Below are 20,843 nucleotides of genomic sequence, written 5' to 3'. Positions count from 1 at the left end.
CTGTACTAGCAAAGGCAGAAAGCATCTTCACATGATGCTTATTATCATTGACGAGATAATACTGCATTCTTCTACTAAACTTAGTTGTTCTTGCTTTCTCATAAGACATGCAAACATAATTTTCTTTTGCTATTAGCACAGGTTTTTAAAAATTTCTCAGCTTTGATTTTACCTTGCAGATGTTACGGAATTCAGGCAGTTAGATTTTGATCTTAGTTTACAGCTTACTAATTAAAGTATGGTCTGAAGTACCACCTGGAAGCTTGCTAAAGATGCAGAAAGGTAGGTTCCAACCCAGAACTATAGAGTCAGAATCTGCATTTTAAGAAGAGTCTCAGATGATGTCTATGCCCTATGAAGTTTGAGAAGCACTGATTTACAGGACAATACACCTAGCTTTTTTGGCTACTTCTATATATTATATACGTGCAGTATTTACACATTTTTTTTAAGTCCCCTGTAAAGTTTTCTACCTTGTATTTTATTTGCCATTTTTCTTTTTCCCTCTCTTAACTTTTCTTTTCTCTGCTGAATGCTTTCCTTTGTCTAAGTTCTTTTCCTGTTCTTCTGTTGTCAAGATATCAAGAGATTTTAGGCTGTGGAATCTGGGCAATTTCAGTACTGTTTTAACCTGTGATAGAAAATTTAACCCTTTAAGAACTTCCTTGCAATAATTTTCTTCTATCTGTACTATTTTAATCTGTTTCTGATTATGGGAGAGTTTCATTTATTTGGATTCTGCTGAGGTGGCAGATTGGCAGGGAGTAGGGGCAGTGAGAGAGTCTGCAATAGTTTTTCAGCATTACATGATAGATAATCATAAGAAAACCAGCTATATGGGCTCACAGAAAGGAGCTATTTTAAAAAGGATCGTTAGTCTTGAATATCTAATGATTATTTTTAAATTTTATTTGGGGTGTCAAGAATCCATTTTGAGAATCTTAAGAAAACCTTTTCCAGTAAAATACTTTAAAGACGTGCATATAAAAGTTTGCATATAGCTTCTGGGCATTCATGTTCTCTGAAACCTACACATGGATCTTGAAGTCCATGTCCTAAGCTCAAGCTAAAATAAATATGAATATCTACACTTCCTTATCAGTGTTTCAAACAACTAAAAAATACAAATTGTCCTGGGAAAGAAAGTAAATGTTTGGTCCTTGCTGATGCACATTAATTGTGAAATACTGGTATAATCATAACAAACCAAATGAAATATAAATTTCCTTTAGTAAACTGAAGATAATTAATTCCCTTTCAGATGATGAAGTGGAGCAGTCCAATAACTATTTGTTTTATGATGTAAAGCTCCTTATATGCAAAACTGTAGGGTCGGGAATGTTCAGCCAAGTGAGCAATTGGGTTGGCTGCACATCCTCAAGTGCTGTATAATTTAGGTCAAGCAGGTTAATTAGCATATTATTGTTTGGCCAAATGAACAGCACGAAGTTGCCAAACCTAAATTCCTTAAATAGTAACACATAAATCTTGGTACTGTGGCACTTCTCCAGATGGCAGCATACTATCTGATGGATGGAAAGGGCTGCTTGAGCATAACATTAGGATTCAAAATAGAAAAAGAACTCCACACTGAACAAATTTCACTGGGGCAGCAGAAATTTATCATGTTTGTTTTGTCACTGTAACTCACATCTTGCCAATTCAACCTCATAAAGAAATAAAGGGACATATACAGAAGGTAACAAAAGGGTGAGTTAACAAAAACAATTTATGCAAAAATAGTGTACAGTAAACTCCGTTCTAAGAAAGGAATGATGTAAAGTATTGTATTGTTGCTTTGCTTTGTATGAATAATGTAAACTTCCAGATCTCTTTGTTTCTTATTTATCTTGGTCCTCACGTTATTACACAGTGTTTCTGTAAGCATTTGGTCATGTATTCACTCTCCATTTTATTGTTTTTAGCCTTCTATCCAAAGGGCATTACATTTATCCTTAAATAAAAACAGAACATAATCACAGGCAATGCATTATGATAGCAGTCTCAAAGAAAAAGTTTAATAAGTAGAGAAAATGACTTCTACTTTTTAACTCAAGATCTTTTGGAAATCCTAACTTAAATCCTGTTTGATGATTCACTGAAAGGATTTACATGACCCAGAAGAGCTGTTATACTCATGGTTACAGTTTATTACAGCAAGAGTATATAGATTACATTCAGCAAAGAAAAAAAAAAAGTGCATAGGGCAAGACCAGAAGAAACCAGGCGTGAGTTCCATTGTCTTCTCCCAGTGGAGTTACACAGTTGGTATTCAATTCTCCCAACAACATTTGACAATATATGTGAAGTGTTGCCAGCCAGGAAAGTTCACCTGAGCCTTGGTGTCTAGGGACTTTATTTGAGAGTTAGTAACCTAGGTGTGCAGCACCTATGTGACTAACCTCAACTACTCAGATGTGAGCCTCCCAGAGGTCAAACTGATATAACATGGCTCAAGGCCCCAGGAATTCGTGCAAAAATTGGCATTTACCATAAATCATGTCAGCATAATCTGTCTGGTGGGGACCAACGTTTCAGGTATACAAAGATATTCTTACCAGGCAGGATAATCCAGTGGCTCAAAGGTTATCTCCCAGGGGCCAGCCAAGGGCGAGCCCTGAAGATCTTTGGAATGTGCAGGGTTTGACAACCCAGCATGGTGAGTTAACCCTTCAAGGCACACAACGTAAAGGGAACAGCAATTGTGACTATACATCCACTCTAAGGTTCGACCTCACTAACTGCTCTTTCCCCTAATTTCTTCTGAATTTCTTGTTGTCATAGAGTCTGATAAGACTGTATTTTTACTCTCAGGAAACTCTGATATCTTTCTATGCCCAAGTATAAACATACCCTATAAGTTTATTTTTTTCTCCTCGGGCAGCCAAACAGATGTATTCTTTTCAAAGCAATGGTGGTCATTATCAAGTTATTTACTCAGCATCCAAATATATGAATCTTAGGGGAAGCAAGATTCATCTCACTGTAAAGAAGCTAAAATGTCTACAGCTTGTGTTTTCTTTCCCCTCAGGTTGTTAGCAGGTGGGCATGAGACCTCAGATCAGCTAATGATACTATCCCACCTGGGACTAAATCTGGAGCAAATATCTCAAAGAGGGAGACAAAAGTATTCCTCCCAGATGCCTCTAGCCTTGATTAATTCCTACTCATGTTCTTCATCCTTTCCAATTTTTCTGTAAGCTATACAATTTTTTTTTTCAGTAAATTAAGTTTATGTTAAAGTTTCCCTAAGTCAAATTTTGTTGCTTTAAACAAAGAACTTTGGGTGATGTAAGAACTCTACTAAGAAATTTAAATAATACAGAAATGAATGAATAGTTATAAGGAAGATTTCTAAATTTGTAACAGAAATCTAGTAACAGATTTCCTAATATCTTAGGGTTAGCATAATATTTTAGGGACTCGGATACCCTCCAATGACTACCAATTTCTTTCCTAATTCCGTCTGAGCAAATTCTAATATGAGGTGACTTCTATGGGCTCTGTTGTGAAATCTACTGAGACTCTCAATCTCACCCAAGCTACTTCCTGCTCTTTCTAAATGTGACTTAAATATCACCTCTAGTCCTGAGTTTCACTGTATTTTTCAGTTCTCTGGCCCTATCAAATTTCTCTGAATGTAGACCTAATAAGGGTGAAGACTCTTATTAAGTAGTCCTAAAGTTCTGCCTTATACCTCAGGTTATTTTATATTAAGACTAAATTTCCTACACCCTTCCTGAAGAATTTCTGTCCCTAAGCCTTAAGGAAATTTAGTCTGCATTCAGGGCCAATCTTACTCTACGTTTTTACTGGCACTCAGCTTTGTCTAATTTCACTATACGTCATTTGATTTTTGATGATGGACACAAGGTTTCTAGAGGCCTTTATGAAATGAAAACACAATGGTCTTTTTATCTTTTAAACAGTCATACCCAATCTAAGGTCTTCCATTGAATTCTTATTCTAGATGAAGAAAAATAAATTTCTTGGTTTATTTGCAAAGCAGAAGTTCTTAATAAGTCCTAAAGACCAATCCACCCTTCAACCCAGGAAGAAAGTTTCCTGCCCTGATTCTTGAAACCTCTACTGGCTATATCTCTTCCAATAAACAGGAAGAGTTTATAAATCAAAGTGATGTCCCCACTTCAAGTTGCCCAGTACCTTTCTAGATTATAATTCAGACTCCTAGAGCCAGAGACCACTGCCCAAATATCCCAAAGCTACATACAGGACATGTGCAGACTTCTTCCCAAGGTCTATTCTCCTGAGAGAGGCCATGTCACAGATGTACTTATCCCTAGGTCCAAGGAGCCACCATATGCAGAGGTGTGTAAAGAGCTCGGGCATGTGGGCTTTGTGTCCACATGTGTGCACGAGGTCTCTCACAGTGTGGGGCCCAGCAAAGATAGGAAGAAAAGACAGAAGAGCCAGAGGGCTGAGACCACCATAATCCTGCAAGTCATTATAAGACGCCAAGAATTTTAAATTCAAACAGGGCCTTTCAGTCCATTATGGAAGACTTTTGTCTAGGCAAGAAAATAGTTTTCTGGCTTTATTTCCATTTAAAAAATATTTACACCTATGGTATGTGGCCTCCGCTTGTACCCATGTTCCAGGCAAGGCTGTTAATCTCAAAAAATGACCCATCTCTGGGGTGAGTCCTTCAAATCTATAAAACTTTTATAGAATATGTTTTACAGCAGGAATTAATATATATTTTGCAGAAGTGATATAGACATATTCTCACTTAAGAGGATGATTTCACATATTTTTAAGATTGTCACACAGTTAAATTGGAAAAAATTTATAAAACCTAATTATAATATTCAGAAATTGTAGGATAGGATCCATTTCATGCAGGACCTACATTTTGCTTTTCCATTTCAACCAGTTCCTCACAACTTTCATTCTTTTTATCTATGTGCTTTTGTTGACTTCTTATACACAATGTTAGAGAAGAAAGACTGTCCTGTTGTGGGTGTGAACTCATCTTGGGCAGGAGACCTGGGGCTCTAATCCAGGGCTCTGATGTGGCTAAGGTTTAGAGAACAAGGACTGTGTATTACAGGAGGAACTTGGTTAATCAAAGATTTGGGGCGGAAGGTAAGAGAAGACTAAAATAAAAGAGTCAACTCCGAAGGGAGAGAGATAGGCAAAGTCTAGATACAAAATAAAGAGGCTATCACAGAAGCCATGCAACATGGAACAATTAGTTTTAGAAAAGTGAATAAAAGAGAGATCCTGGAGAAATTCCCTAAGTCTTCTAGTCACAGAAGAGAATAGGACACTTGTGCTTGCATTTGTGAATGGGAGGATGCCTACTGGAGGGAGGCAATTCAGACATTGTGGGTATGAATGCATAGCCATTCTAATTAAAAGTGAATGCTTCCAAGATGTAATTATGAAAGAGTAGCCTTGCTTGTTAAGCACACGTGTCAGGGGTGGGGGCAATGGGAGGGTAATGATAGGTACAAAGTCTCAGAATTTAAACAAAAGCAGAAAAAAGGATGAAAAGAAGGAAGGGAGGGAGGGAGGAAGGAAACATGCATGTTCAAAAGGCAGATCTGGGGAAATAACATGAATCCCTGAGAAATTTGAATAATAAATAAATTGTAAAATCAGAAAGGAAAGAAGATAAACTAAGTGTGTAATTTTAGGGCAGATTAAAATGGCAGAAGAGAGGTGAGAAGCTGAATGTAGTCCAAGAAAGCACTCGTATAACAGATCAACCAAGGCAGAGAGTAGATAAGATTTGGGGGAAAGGAAGAGAGACAGAAAAGGACATGGGATGAAGATTGATTAAGTCAAAATCTTTAGCTATTACAGGGACTCCAAGTACTATTCCTACCACAGATAACATTGAAATCTAGTTGACAAGCAAAAGTCATTCAGTCACCCAGCAACTATTCATTGAGTGCCTCCTATGTTCTGATCCTTATGCTTTATATCACCTATAAAGTGCTGAACAGAGGAAATATGATCCCTGATTTCATGGGGCTTACTGTCCATGGGAGCAATAGATGATGAAAATAAAAGTTTACACAGATTCATAAATTAATATAAATGGAGAGGCTGAATTGCCAAATATAAATTGTGGTGTTTTAAAGAAATATTTCAATATTAAAACTGGGAGTTCATGGACATGATCTCTAGAAACTAATATTAATGCGTGATCTGAAATATGAAGGGAGAATTAGCCAAGCAATGAGAGATACTAAGAGCAGTTCAAGCATAGGAAAGAGGATGTACAAAAGCCCTGGGATGAAAAGGAGATTTGATGTATGTGGGTTGCTGAGGGAAGGCCAGTCTAAGTAGAGTACAGTGGGGAGCAGTAACAGAGGGCATGATAGCGTTAGGTAATGTCTACTGGTTTGTACTAAGGACTTTGATTTTTTAATTGAAGTATAGTCTCTCTACAATATTATATAAGTTACAGGTATACAATAGAGTGACTCATAATGTTAAAGGTTATACTCCGTTTATAGTTACTATAAAATCTGGCTATATTCCCTGTGTTGTGCAATATATCCTCGTAGCTTATTTTATACCCAATATTTTGTACCTCTTATTCCCCTACCCCTATGTTGCCCCTTCCCCCTTTTGATTTTTATCCTAAAGAGTAAATACTCATTTTCAGTACAAGGTGAGACCAGACCAATTTTTGAAGTACATAATAAATCAAAGAAAGAAATCAAGATGGGCTGGCTTTAAAAAATAAAAATGCGATATGTTGAATCAAGTGAATTTTTTAAAAATACAGAGATTGTAAGATCTCAAGATATACAGGCATCTTAAGGAATATGAATCTTAAGGACATTGGGCTAGAGACAACAGAGAATATTAATAAGTAAAGAACATATGTACCAAATATCAACTCAAGCTCTTCCATGTTCATGCTGAAGGTAAGAAATTTTGGATCACAAACAGGTCTTATGAAAATGGTTGAAATAGTTTATTTAATTGGAATATTCATAAACAATGTATAAGGCATCAGAATATCATAGATTCTGCAGCTCTACACAGCTGTGTTACATGGTAGTACCATCTCTCATTCTCCAAGGAAAGCAAGAAGTCTGTATACTCTATGATATAAAAGTGATATGACATCAGGCCACTCACCACAGGAAATTTGGAAGCATTGCCAGGAGAGCTACTGAAGGATATCTAAATGAAATGAACTCAATTCCATATTTTTTGTCTGTTAAATAAAAGCTAGAATATATCTTTTTATGTTTAGCTGCTTATGTTTGATTTTTTTTACTTTAGCTCTAACAATATCTGGAAACATGAATTCATCATGACCACCAAAGAAATCTTTCTTACAAATGAGAAATAATGAAAAGGGCTCTGAACTTAGAGTAGAAGACTATTTCCCAGTGCTAAATTCTTTACTCAAAAGTACCTAAAGCATTTCATCTTATCTTCTTCAACCCTCAGTTTTTTTTCTTATGCAAAATAACTATCAATCCACATTTACTCTCCATTCTCACTGTGCATGTCAAAAGCACCAGTATTTTGTCATGATTTTGAGGGCAGGCTCTGTATTTATTTCTAGGCTCTACTACTTGGCAACTTAGATAATCTCACTGTGTCTCATTTTCTGTGTCTATAAAGTAGACTCCCTCCTGTAGTTCTTGGAATTAAATCTTTCACAATAGCATCCAGAATATACTATGGGACCAATGGATGTTATTTATTGTTTAACTAACATCTACTGAATGAGACCATACATGTAAAAGTACTTAAGATTATAAAGTGCTATTACAAAGTACAAGCCATTATTATTTTTATTAAGTGACATTTTAATTTTCTTTTGAATTCAAAGGGCATCAGTATGAAATTTAGCCTTTTATGACACCCTGAGGTTTGTGGCTAATTATGACAATTGTCAGTCAGTATTAAAAGAAATGTACCTGATTGCTTAATATATGGCAGATATGAATAGTCACGGTTGGCAGTGCCAAATATTTTCACAGTCTACTCAGCAACCACTCTCCATCATTCTACATCCTGTTCTGGGCCTCTGAGGCTTACCTGTATGGATTGCATCAACAGTATAATGATGCTTCTTGTTTCCAATTGAGGTCGGCCAATGAGGAGTTCTAGAATGATCAGAGAAAGGGAGGGAACATTGGTTCTTTAGTTATTTTCATTCTCTGCTGTCTCTAGTCCATATCATCAACTTGTAAACCGTGTATTCCACTGACTCCTTTTCTTATGTTGGTCGTCTCTCTACCAAAGCTCCTTCTCTACTCAAGGCAGCCTACTTGATATAACTTTGTCTCCATCCCCTTGTCACTTTGGCCCTAGGAGTGGTAGCAGCTCCACTGCTGATATTCTAGGTCCCTGCACTACTGTGGCTCCCTAATGTCCTGCCCACACCTCTGTCATAAGACTTATTGTAAATAAGCCTGCCTTGAATGATCCTAATTAAATATCTTACTGGTTGGACCTTGACTAATACAGGAATCTTCAATTATTCTCAATTTTCCTCTATCAGATCTTTCATCTCAGACAATATAGACACTATGGCACCATAAAGCCCAAGCATCCCTACCGTGACAAGACCCTACAAGAGTCAGTTCTGAAGGGCTGAGGTGCTCGATTATTCATTTCATAGGCAATGCCTGTCAGAGGCTCAAACACTTCTTAGGAAGAAGCCCAAGAAACTGACTGTGTTAGTAAGTTAGTGTTATAGCTCAAAAGACTTCTTGAGAGTCTAGAGGATGGGGGGGCGGGGGGAAACTTGAGAAGTGGAGCTGTCACCCTGGCATGTAGGAGTATAAGTTGACTAATTTCTAGTTGGGCACATATATTAATGTGCCCTCATTTGTACCTCCAAGCTGGTGATGCCTACGCATATTCAAGATACTGTAACAAAATCTGGAAATTAGTATATAGAGATGAGTCTAGAACTTAATCTAAAACTGAGAAAGTCCTACTACAGAAACTGCATAAACAAAAGCACAGAAGCAGGAATAGATATGGCATTTGTGAGTCTGCAAAAAGGTCAGCCTAACTAGAGAATAGGTTAGATGTTTAGAAAGGAAATAATATTTAACATGTACCCTAGAACGGAGCGAGTTCTTGAATGAACGTTGAAGAGCTTAGCACTGGTTAAAAAGTCAATGTGCATTACATCTATCAATCGAAGCACTCATTGGAAATTTTTTAAAGTATCATTTAAATATTATTCTAGCAGCTTTCATCAAGAAAGTATGAACCAAATATTGTCTGTTGGACCACAACCTAAGGTGGTGGAACTAATACTACCAGGAAAGCAAAACCATCCAAGAGATATTTTTAAATGGTTGATTATGATCAGACTGTGGTTTCTAATTTTTAAAATAAGAAAGAAAAGAAACCAGCGATCCTTGGAGAAATGGCTAATTCTAGGACTGGAGTGAAAAATATATGAGATAAGCCTAGAGCATTATAGTGGCAGAAAGCAAGAAAATGCTTTAAAAAAAAAACTCACAAGGATTGAGATTTGTTAAGGCACATGGTAGCCAACTGAACGAGCAACAAAATAAAGTATTATTAGATTATTTCTCCAGGTATAACATGAATATCCATGAGTCCACACTAATATAAGTAGAGGACTAAATAAATAAACAAATAGAGGAGAATAGGCAAATCTACTATGCAGAAAAATTCCAAATAATTTCTGTGCATACGCCCCACTCCTTGGGTGTGGACTGCTCAGAGTGATTTCTTTCCGAAAAATACGGTATGGAAAAAGAGAAATTTTACAGTGGAGGAAACCTGACAAATGTGATCAAGGTCGAAATCCACAGTGATAAATCACGCTATATTCTGTGTTCTTGATATGATGTGGTTAACCTCTGTCATCTTTTCCCCCAGTTCAATCATGAGAAAAACACCAGACAAATCTCAATGGAGAGACATTGTACAAAATACCTGACCAGGACTCCTCAAAACTGCCAAAGTCATCAAAAACAAGGAAAGTCTAAGAAATGGTCAAAACCAAGAGGGGCCAATGGAGACATGATGACTAAATCTAATATGGTATTCTGGAAGTGATCCATGGAACAGAAAAAGGACTTTAGATAAAAATTAAGAGATCTGAGTACAGTATGGACTTTATTTAAGACTTTTTCAATAATGGTTCATTCATTGTAACAAGTGTATCAAACTAATGTAACATGTTAATACTAGGAGAATCGGTGTGGAGTATGTGGGAACTCTTTGTTCTACCTTCACAATTTTTTTCATTTAAAAAATATTTATTTATTCATTTAAAATAACAATATAAATCCATTATATTTTAATGTAATATTTTAATAACAAAAATTATTTTTCAAAACAAAATTTAGTGAGAAGGGTGGTGTTGTTTTACATTTCACCCGTCTCTCTATTTTTTTTTAATTTTTATTGGAGTATAGTTGATTTACAATGTTGTGTTAGTTTCAGGTGTACAGCAAAGTGAATCTGTTATACATATACATATATACACGCTTTTTTAGATTCTTTTCCCATATAGGTCATTCCAGAGTATTGAGTAGAGTTCCCTATGCTACACAATAGGTCTTTATTAGTTATCATTTTTATATATAGCAGTGCATATATGTCAATACCAATCTTCCAATTTATCCCTCCCCTCCTTACCCCTGGTAACCATAGTTTATTTTCTACATCTGAAATTCTACTTCTGTTTTGTAAATAAGTTCATTTGTACCGTTTTTTTAGATTCCACATATAAGCAATATCATATTTTTCTTTCTGTGTCTGACCTACTTCACTCAGTATGACAATCTCTAGGTCCATCCATATCGCTACAAATGCCCTTATTTCACTCTTTTCTATGGAGAACAGTTTGGAGGTTCCTTAAAAAACTAAAAATAGAGCTACCTTATAATCTAGCAATCCCACTCCTGGGCATATATCCTGAGAAAACCATAATTTGAAAAGATACATGCACCCCAATGTTCATTGCAGCACTATTTACAATAGCCAGGACATGGAAGCAACCCAAATATCTTCACAATTTTTTATGTAAATCTAAAACTGATCTAAAATTAAAAGTTTATTTTTTTAAAGCAGCCCTATGTGAATATAAGTAAAATGTCTTATGTATTAGAAACACTTATAATGTAAATGAAAAAAAGGGGATGAATTCTTGTCCATACTCACAATCTATCCTCATACTCTATCCTATCCTTATAATGCAGTGCTTTCATTTCTATTATTTGTATAAATTATATTAGAGTAATATTTTTAAAGGAATAAATAATAGCATTGAGCAGTCAGTCAAAAAAAAAAGAGTGATTAGGTAAAACAGTGATTCTCAGCTGGGAGATTATGGAAATGGGAAAAGTTATGCAATGAAGAAAAAGTCTTTTTCCACTTGTGGGTGTATGAGATGTCTGAACAGTGTGTGTGTGTGTGTGTGTGTGTGTGTGTGTGTCTTTTAAGAAGCATAATAGATATTGTGGAATAATTTTACATTTGAGTAAAAAGTTGATTTTTTAAAATTCAAAGTACATAAATAGAACTCAAAGTTATCTTGACTGGTGAGAACTAGACCAAAAATATATTATATTTTGTGCATATTAGTTATTCTCAACTCAAGGAGAGAGTGTTTCATTATGTTTAAAGAAAGAGGACAAAAGAGAAAGCTTGAGAATCATTAAGCTGTAGCAAATGCAAGCCAATCATAAATTCAAGATTTTAAGCTCTATGTCAGAGACAAGAGTGATGACACTGATACACCCAGAAAACTAGAACTGAGATTATTTCAGTAAAGGGAAGACTAGCAAAATTACTAAAAAAAATTTGGAGAGGGAGTGGGGGCTATATTTTGAGAAACCAGTAATCAAATGGAAATAGACAAATTGTAAAATAAGATGTTTCAGGTCTGTGAATTATGAGCTTAAAGATAAGAGTTGACTCTCCTTCAAAGGAAAGACAGAAGAAGAGCTAAGGGCAGAGGAGTCATAAGAAGAAAAGTTGAAATTATAAAGTAATGACACCAATTACATAGGTGTCACATCAAAGTTTCCTGCTCTATTTGGGAATTACTTAATGGGAGGCCATTGAAGTGAAACAAAGAGAGGGTTTTTTAAAAGAGGTTGAACAAAATAATCAAAAGAAGCAGGGGTCAAGGAGGATGACTTGAGTAAGAAGAGACTTGAATTAAGCGTTTGGAAACCTAAGAATAGCTAAGCTGTAACCTCTCTGAGTTCAAGGATTTTGTCTTGTTCATTATGGCTTGTAGCATTTGGCACAGTGCTTGTCACATAGTAGGTGCTCATTAAGTATTTGAGTGAATAAACAATTATAGTGGAGCACATGGGAGCAAAACTAGCCTGCAGAGAGTTCAGAAGAAAGAATGTGTTAGGAAACAGACAATAAGGTTGTTACAATAACGTGATATTGTAGATGAGAAAGAGCAGAGAGTCAATTGAAGGGAAAGAGAAGAAAGAAGGTAAAGAAAAAAATACAGCAGGATAAACAATGGTGCAAGAAGGGAAAAACAGATATTGTTGTTGAGCTGTTATTGTCCCTGTTTTATAGTAAGTAGTTAGTGGCAACTGGGCTTGCCCATGAGTTCTGGTGACACACAATGACGTGGTGATATTGAAATGTCCTCAGAGTGTTCCAGGCCAGTGAGTATTCATGTTGAAACTATCTTAGTGCTCTACCATTATTTGTTATGAAAGGAAAACGAATAGGAGAAAAATTAATGGCTAATTATTCTTAAGTACCTCCAACTAAGTAAATTATATCTACAATATAAATTCAATGTGGGGTACCCTAGCTCTCAAAGGACACCCAGAAAGAGTCCCGTTTTCCCTTGAGAACAGAAAAATAGATACAACAAAGACCCTGTTCTGTATGCCCACAAAAAAACCCATCATGTTCCTTCTCATTTTCTGAAGGCATTGAATTCAAATGAAGTGGGTATTGATGGAGAAAATGTCTATTTCTGGCACTTTAGATTTAATGAGCAATCTTCTTTAAAGTGCCCCATATGTTAGGACTATTTCAAATAGCTTTAAACAAAAGGAGAGATTCTATATTGTATGCATTTCCTCTATAAGAGAAAAAGAAGAGTATTATGAGATAAGATTAGAGAGGACGTAAAGTTCAAGGTGCATGAGGGGAGAGAGGAGGGCACGGGACCTGGGTGAAGAACTAGGTTTATTAGATGTCAAAATTGCATAAAGCTTGCTCTATCCTCTCCTCCTGAATGTTTTCACAAAGTGCATCTTTAATACAGTCCAGTAATTTTCGTAAAAGAAAGAAAATCTGATTTGTCATTGGAAATTCTGATGTATTTTAAGAAGATATTATTTTCATTCAATAATTCACCCTACTAAGACCCTTTTCTAATTTTGTTTCTCCTCTCCTCTATAAGTGCTTTTATTTATGATCTTTTATTAATGGCATGGTACTTTAACATCAATAACCATTAAGCATAAAGAAAATGTGGATGTTTGATCAAAATGATTTCCAAAAGTTTTCAAGTGTTTTGCCATTAAGTTTCAAGTCTCTGAATACTTAAAATGGAATTATTTAGGCTATGTTGAGGACAAAAATTTCCAGAGGTGAAAAAAATTGCAAAAGAGATTTAAATAGAAGCAATAAGCCTCTTGAAGGGATTAGCAAGAAATAGAATCACATTTACAAACAACAATGGTTGCCTCCTAATAAAATGATTCTGTTCACCCAGGTCTAAAAAGACAACATTCCCATTCAAAAGATCATTGCTTTGCAAGATATTTAAAGCAAGAACATGACCATGGTACAATACAAAAAATAAAGTTAGGAATTAGTGTTTGGGTGTAATGTTGTCATTTATATTCTATAACACAGAACATTTAATAAATTAACTGTCAGCTCTGAATTCCTTACAGTTATTTGTTCTACCAGGTTTATTCTGTGGTTGCCTTCTTTTGGGAATTGTTAAGTCAACTGACATGTAGAAAAATACGTAATAAAGGGTGTATGTCCTTCTAAACTCCTAGTTCTGTGTTGACACTAGATATTTTGTATTCTTTCACACAGTAAAAGTGTAATTTACTAAGTTCTACTTTACACCAGGCACACTAGCTGTACTTGGGGTATATGCATTGGGATATATGCATTGGGATAGCTTGTTATGTCGTAATGTTTCCTAATAAAAGCCTGCCACTTCTTAGTTAAACCCCTTTGGAAGGAGCCAAGAAAGTCCCATTTTGTATGGTACAATTTTGAATAGTGAACACAGCTCTGGTGAAGTTTCCATGTGTTAAAAAGTTGATACTCACTACTACATATAAAATAGATAACTAATAAGAACCTACTGTATAGCACAGGGAACTCTACTCAATAGTCTGTAATGGCCTATATGGAAAAAGAATCTAAAAAAGAGTGGATATATGCATATGTATAACTGATTCACTTTGCCGTGCACCTGAAACTAAAAAGTACTTCCAAAAGTACTTCACTCAAACTCAGGGAGTGATAGAGCTCAAGATACTATAACTCATTATTTCATGGCGACTCCCTGCTGTAACCCTCAAAAACACTACATTCATCAGCTTTAATGATCTCTCACTAGTCCTTACTAGGGATCTCTCTGGAATGTTCTACCTTTAGCTTCTGGCTTTTCATAATGTTAATTTTTTTCACTTCTTTTGTTTTTGTATTCCTATTAGTTTTGAGATATTTCACTTTATTAGCTGTACTATATTCATCTTTTCATTGTTTCTGGATCTTAATGTCAATGTATACTATTTTGGAAGTTTATGACTGCTCATTTGGGGGCTATTTTTATTTACGTACTTAAAGCGATTCTCTACATTTGATGAATTGATATCATAGTAGAGAGAATGTATTGTGAAGTGCTGTATGAATATTGAATCTCCAAATCCCTTTTCCTAATGCATAAAGTGCACAAGTTGACACTTTTCTTAATGTTTGAAAAATGAAACATGAACAATATTTCAGAAATAACATTGTTACTAACTTCCAATACTAAAGGAAGGAAAACAAAGAATTCAAGGACAGCTGAAAATACACAGGGCAAACAGAAGTGCTGCCCATTCAAAGAAGTGCTGATTACGTTTGCCAGAATTAGAAGAAAAATAGACAAGAAGAAGATTTTTCGTTTCTTATACCTGCTGAAAAAAGTGCATGGATTTTCAAGTTTTGCAGGGACAGATAATTCGATGTGTCATGAAGTCAAGGAAACAATGAAGAGCAATACAAAGCAGTGGCAAGGAAAAATACCTGGCCCAATTTCCTGCCTTAGAAAGAATGACAAAAATAAGAGAAGCAAAGTTTGTATTTGTCACTTTCCTAATATACAGCATATTGTCCCTTTCCTATGGGGTGTATTTTTGTATTCTTGCACACATTAAGGACAACTTGTTTGCAAGGCCGAAATAGAGACACAGATGTAGTGGACAAACGTATGGACACCAAGGGGGGAACTGGGAGATTGGGATTGACATGTATACACTAATATGCATAAAATAGATAACTAATAAGAACCTGCTGTATAATAAATAAATAAATAAATAAATAAAATGGGAATAACTTGCAAAAAAAAAAAAAAAAAGGACAACTTGGTGTTAAATCTAGTTGTATGGAAGCAATGACTAAGATTGCTTGAGCAGGATACTTCCAAATAAAATAAGAGGCTGTCCTGAGAGCTCCAGACATCGAAATAAGGCTGCAGAGGAGGTATTGAATCAAGCAGGAGACAAATTTGGTTTAGTTTGATCTGATGGAGAGCTTCTCAGGAGTATGCTAATAAGGAAATTTTTGTCAGAAAGCATTTATTCTCATAAATGTTATTGTCATGACAGCTGTTAACAGCATTAGCAACACCAATAAAATTAAGATGCTCTCCTCCTTATGTTTAAAAGCTGAAAATATCTGCCTACCTGAGTTGGACTCTCATAAGAATACCAAAAAACTGCAGTAAGCTACTCTTGGGCAATAAGCAAAAATGATATGATACAAATCATTTTCAGAGGCTTTACTGCTAAGTACCTATTACAGCTAGAAATAGAGCATTAAGAAGCAATAGACCATGTTGCACTGGCCCATTTATGCTGTATACACACTGTGTATTCATTGTTGGTATAGGAGTAACCCACCAGCATGCATCTAGCTAGAACTGCCGCATAAAGGCATGGACTGTTTGAAGGGGTTATGGAACATGAACGGGGGTGTGGGGCTGGCAGGGGTCGTAAGAGCCATAAAAGCAGGCTTGAGACCAGAAATCCAAGTAAAACAGAATGTTCTACCCATACTTCCCTCCCTTATTCCTGAAAATCATTAAAGCATTTCAAGGAGCATAGAAACCCAGCTCATGGGAGAGACTGTCCCAAGAGAATTCCCCAAAACACAATAGCTTCCCTGACTCACAAGACATCAGCTCTGTTTGATTCTGGCAGAAGAGTACAGGTGGGTCAGAGAAACCTCCCTCATTGTGGTCAATGCTTTCAATGTCCTTTCTTCGTTTTAATCTTAATTTTTTTACAGCTTTATTGAGGTGTAATTGATATACAACAACATGTACCTACTCCAAGTATACATATGGATACATGATAACAAACACATACACCACTCCAAAGAATTTCCTTGGGTCCCTTTGTAATCCTTTTCCTACATCCCCCGCCCATCCCCCAGTCCCCTGTCACCAGGCAAACACTGATTTGCTTCCTGTCACTATGGATTTATTTGCCTTTTCTAAAATTTTGCATGAATTGAATTGATGTGAATTGAATAATGCAGCATGTTCACTCCTCTGGCTTCTTTCACTTACCATAATTATTTTTCACGTGTCACTGGTTTGTGGGTATCAACAGTTGACTCAGCAGAATTTTGTTCAACCTAATTCTTTCGAGTGAATCAAGAGTTTATTCCCATCTATTGCTAAGTTGGGACCTCAGAGCCCCAATATAAGTGGTGTTCAGTCAGAGGCTTCGACTTTAATTAAAGGTGATTTGTGTAACGTTTGATGCTTTCTTATTTCCATCACACAATGATAAGTAATATCAATAAAATCATTTTTCCTGCTACCTGCTAGATGTCTCATCATTTACTGGCTCAGCTGCAAGTGTATGCTTTCCTGTGCAATGATCATCTCATAGCAGAGAACATAGATTACCAGACCCCAATAGACTAAATTCAAAGAGAATTTGCCCTCAGGCACAGTAACATTGCTAAGTGCACAGATCCTCAACTGTACACTGCTTGTACCAAAACCCTTCTTCACTACGTAATAGTCATGCAACCCTTAAGAAGTATGCCCCGTATTGTGCCTCTGTTAATCTATTTTACAGATGAAGGAACAAATTTTTGTGAAGACAAAATGAGTCAATATATATGAAGCAGTTAGAACAGTGCCTGATACACAGTGAGCATCATGCAAGTGTGAGCTGTTGTTGGAAGTGGGAGTTGGGTTGCTGTTGATGGAATTCTTTTTGGGAGTTGGGATGTTGTTGATGGAATTCTTTTTAACAGGTGACATATACTCCTGACCCACATCAATGTTAATGAAGCAGAAATAGTTTTTAGCCTTACTTTTTTGATTTCTTGTTCCTATTTGGAAAAAGATGAAAGGTAATGAGAAAAAGGAAAAGTGTGACAACCAAGTCCCCTTAGATAACTTATTGGTTCTTCTCCTCTGCTTCTCTTTTTGAATATTGAATACTGGCAACCAAAGCATCATAGCGCATCCTATGGTTGACCCACTTTCCTCTTACAGTTGTAAGTCAGCCTTCCATGACTGCTCCCCGTCTAGGATTAGGAATTCTAGTGTGGGTATCAACTTGCTACCACACCGAGAAAAAGATGGTATCTGTGAGCACCAGAGGGAGCCCTTGCTATGAAGTGCTCTGTACTTCCAACTTTGCATCACAGATCTAAAGCAAAAGCTAAAATAAAAATCCACGTTATTGGCCATATTCAGAAAGTCCTATCTTCATTTGGAATTAACTGCTGAGAGTCTAATCAGTCATAATGTTTAAAATAATATCAGGAAAGTGAGATGTTAGATTTCCATGCAATTTATCAAGTTTTTTGTCTGTTTGTTTGTTTTTTATTTTTTACAGTAGGTCCTTGCTGCTTATCTATTTTAAATATAGCAGTATGTACATGTCAGTCCCAAACTCCCAGTCTACTGTGCCCCCCGACCCTTCCCCCCTGATAACCATAAGTACATTCTCTAAGTCTGTGAGTCTGTCTCTGTTTTGTAAGTAAGTTCATTTGTATCTTTTTTTTTTTAGATTCCACATATAAGCAACATCATATGATATTTGTCTTTCTCTTTCTGACTTCCTTCACTTAGTATGATAATCTGACCCCAGCCACTGGCTAGGATAGAACACCAAGGTCTTGCTCTGGGCAAAGGAAGCTGGCAAGAATGAAGAGAATGACCAGGGTCCCACCCAAGTAGACCCCAGTTCCATGAAAACTGTAGGAAATTCGTAGGAAAGTGGGCGAAACTCAGTGACGTCTCCTATGGAGCAGCATTAGGAAAAGGGACTGCTTCAAAGGTAGATTCATTTCTACCCCTCAGAACACACAGATATGACTCTGCATACTATCTTTCACTGGTTTGTCCACCCACAGCCTTCAATAAACGCAAATACAAAGTGCGTTTCTAAGCTCCATAAGCATCACTAGAAACTTTTAAAAAGTGAGAGTTCCTGCCTTCAGGAGCCTCACTGTTTATTTGTACAAAAACTTAATAGATTTTAAATTTCTTATTAAAAATAAAAGAATACTTTAAGAAAACAAGCAATTATATTCGCTTTACAGCAGTTATTTAATATTGAAATATATCATCATAATTAGCAATAATTGGAATTGATTTTTAGGTAAATTAACTATAATAGAGTTATTTAAATGGGGTGAAATTTCCTTTATTAAGAAAAGTTAGTTCAAAAATAAGTAAATTTGCATTTCTCTAATGATTAGTGAAGTTGAGCGTCCTTTCATGTGTTTGTTGGCAATCTGTATATCTTCTTTGGAGAAATGTCTATTTAGGTCTTCTGCCCATTTTTGGAATGGGTTGTTTGTTTTTGTGATATTGAGCTGCATGAGCTGCTTGTAAATTTTGGAGATTAATCCTTTGTCTGTTGATACATTTGTAAATATTTTCTCCCATTCTGAGGGTTGTCTTTTCATCTTGTTTATGGTTTCCTTTGCTGTGCAAAAGCTTTTAAGTTTCATTAGGTCCCATTTGTTTATTTTTGTTTTTATTTCCATTTCTCTAGGAGGTGGGTCAAAAAGGATATTGCTGTGATTTATGTCATAGAGTGTTCCGCCTATGTTTTCCTCTATAAAAAGAAATGAAATTGAGTTATTTGTAGTGAGGTGGATGGACCTAGAGTCTGTCATACAGAGTGAAGTAAGTCAGAAAGAGAAAAACAATACCGTATGCTAACACATATATATGGACTCTAAAAAAAAATGGTCTGAAGATCCTAGGGGCAGGACAGGAATAAAGACGCAGACATAGAAAATGGACTTGAGGACACGGGGAGGGGGAAGGGTAAGATGGGAGGAAGTGAGAGAGTGGCATGGACATATATACACTACCAAATGTAAAACAGATAGCTAGTGGGAAGCAGCCACATAGCACAGCTCGGTGTTTTGTGACCACCTAGAGGGGTGGGATAGGGAGGCTGGGAGGGAGACGCAAGAGGGAGGAGACGTGGGGATATAGGTATATGTAGAGCTGATTCATTTTGTTACAAAGCAGAAATTAACACACCATTGTAAAGCAATTATACTCCAGTAAAGATGTTAAAAAAAAAAAAAAAAAGTAAAGAGGCCTAACTTAAAATCTCTTCATTTTTTAACATAGAATGAAACTATTATTTCAGCCATTTGGCCTTCTTTAGTATAAAGTTCATTAGCATGTAATAGTTTAGTTTGGCCGTATAAAGAAAGTTAAGAAAGTATATTCCTGTAGATTCTACTTTTTGTAAACCCTACAAATGGTTTAAGTATTGCCACAAGCAGAATTCGTTTGCATCATTTGAACTGGCTATATCACTGGCTGAAGCCCACTGTAGCCCAATATGTAAAACTAGAAGAAAAATAATTTAATTATAACAAGTCTCCTAAAGCCAGCAATTGAGGAGCAGATTATGTAAAGGTAATTTGCCTATTCAGTTTAAAACCTTATATAAGTCATAAGAGTATACTACTAAAAAGAGTGGTAGATTTCAGAGGATAGCACTTCATCTTCTTAAATGCCTAAAGAACTTTAAAGGACTCTCATTATTTCATAATCAGAAAGTCTAAAACTTGCACTCTAAAATTGTTTCTGAACAATATGTCAAGAGCACATTTGTCAAAAATATCCTATTGTAGATAGGCATTTTGGAATGCAAAATGGTCATCCTAGTTTTAAAAGGGGGCAGGGATTACTGAGATGACATATAATGTAGAGTATATTTTTGATGAAGCTTTTTGAGAGTCTAGAATATGCTCTCACTTATTGGTAGGATTAAAAATATAACTTTACACAAGGGGGAAAAAAACCTTAAGTGCTATTTAGGGAAACTATATGGTGTGCTGTGCATTTATCCAGAATCAGTACAATTTTTCTTTCATGCCTGTGACATTGGTCATTAATCTCTGCAAGCAGCCAAGTGGAAATCTGAGGTGTCATCCACGCATAGCATTATATTCGTAGACTACTAGTAGCACATTATAAAGTTCAGCTTACTGAATCATTGAGCAACTTACTTTCTCTAAAAGAAATTTCCTTTGATCCATACCTGTCAAAGTGGCAATGATCAGAGATTTTTACTGAATTACTTTTAGCATCATCATTTTTCAAAGCAAGAAAGCATACTTTGATT

At 36.0% G+C, this 20,843-nt stretch overlaps 2 long non-coding RNA genes across 3 annotated transcripts in view; one reads left to right on the top strand and one right to left on the bottom strand.

The window, feature by feature from the left end:
- LOC309666439 overlaps positions 1 to 15,442 on the bottom strand; it is a 242,609-nt gene extending 227,167 nt beyond the window's left edge. For both annotated transcript variants that reach the window (XR_014267108.1, XR_014267109.1), the window contains exon 1: positions 8,038 to 15,442. This is a non-coding gene — a long non-coding RNA (uncharacterized lncRNA). The remainder of the gene's footprint in view (positions 1 to 8,037) is intronic.
- Positions 1 to 19,795, top strand: part of LOC309666443 — a 367,092-nt gene extending 347,297 nt beyond the window's left edge. Inside the window, exon 2 of the long non-coding RNA XR_014267113.1 lies at positions 17,135 to 19,795. This is a non-coding gene — a long non-coding RNA (uncharacterized lncRNA). The remainder of the gene's footprint in view (positions 1 to 17,134) is intronic.
- The last annotated feature ends 1,048 nt before the right edge of the window (positions 19,796 to 20,843 follow it).

This window comes from Balaenoptera physalus (genome assembly GCF_965194825.1).
Source record: "Balaenoptera physalus genome assembly, chromosome: 8".
NCBI classification, from domain to species: Eukaryota; Metazoa; Chordata; class Mammalia; order Artiodactyla; family Balaenopteridae; genus Balaenoptera; species Balaenoptera physalus.
This window is presented reverse-complemented; position numbering and strand designations above follow the sequence as displayed.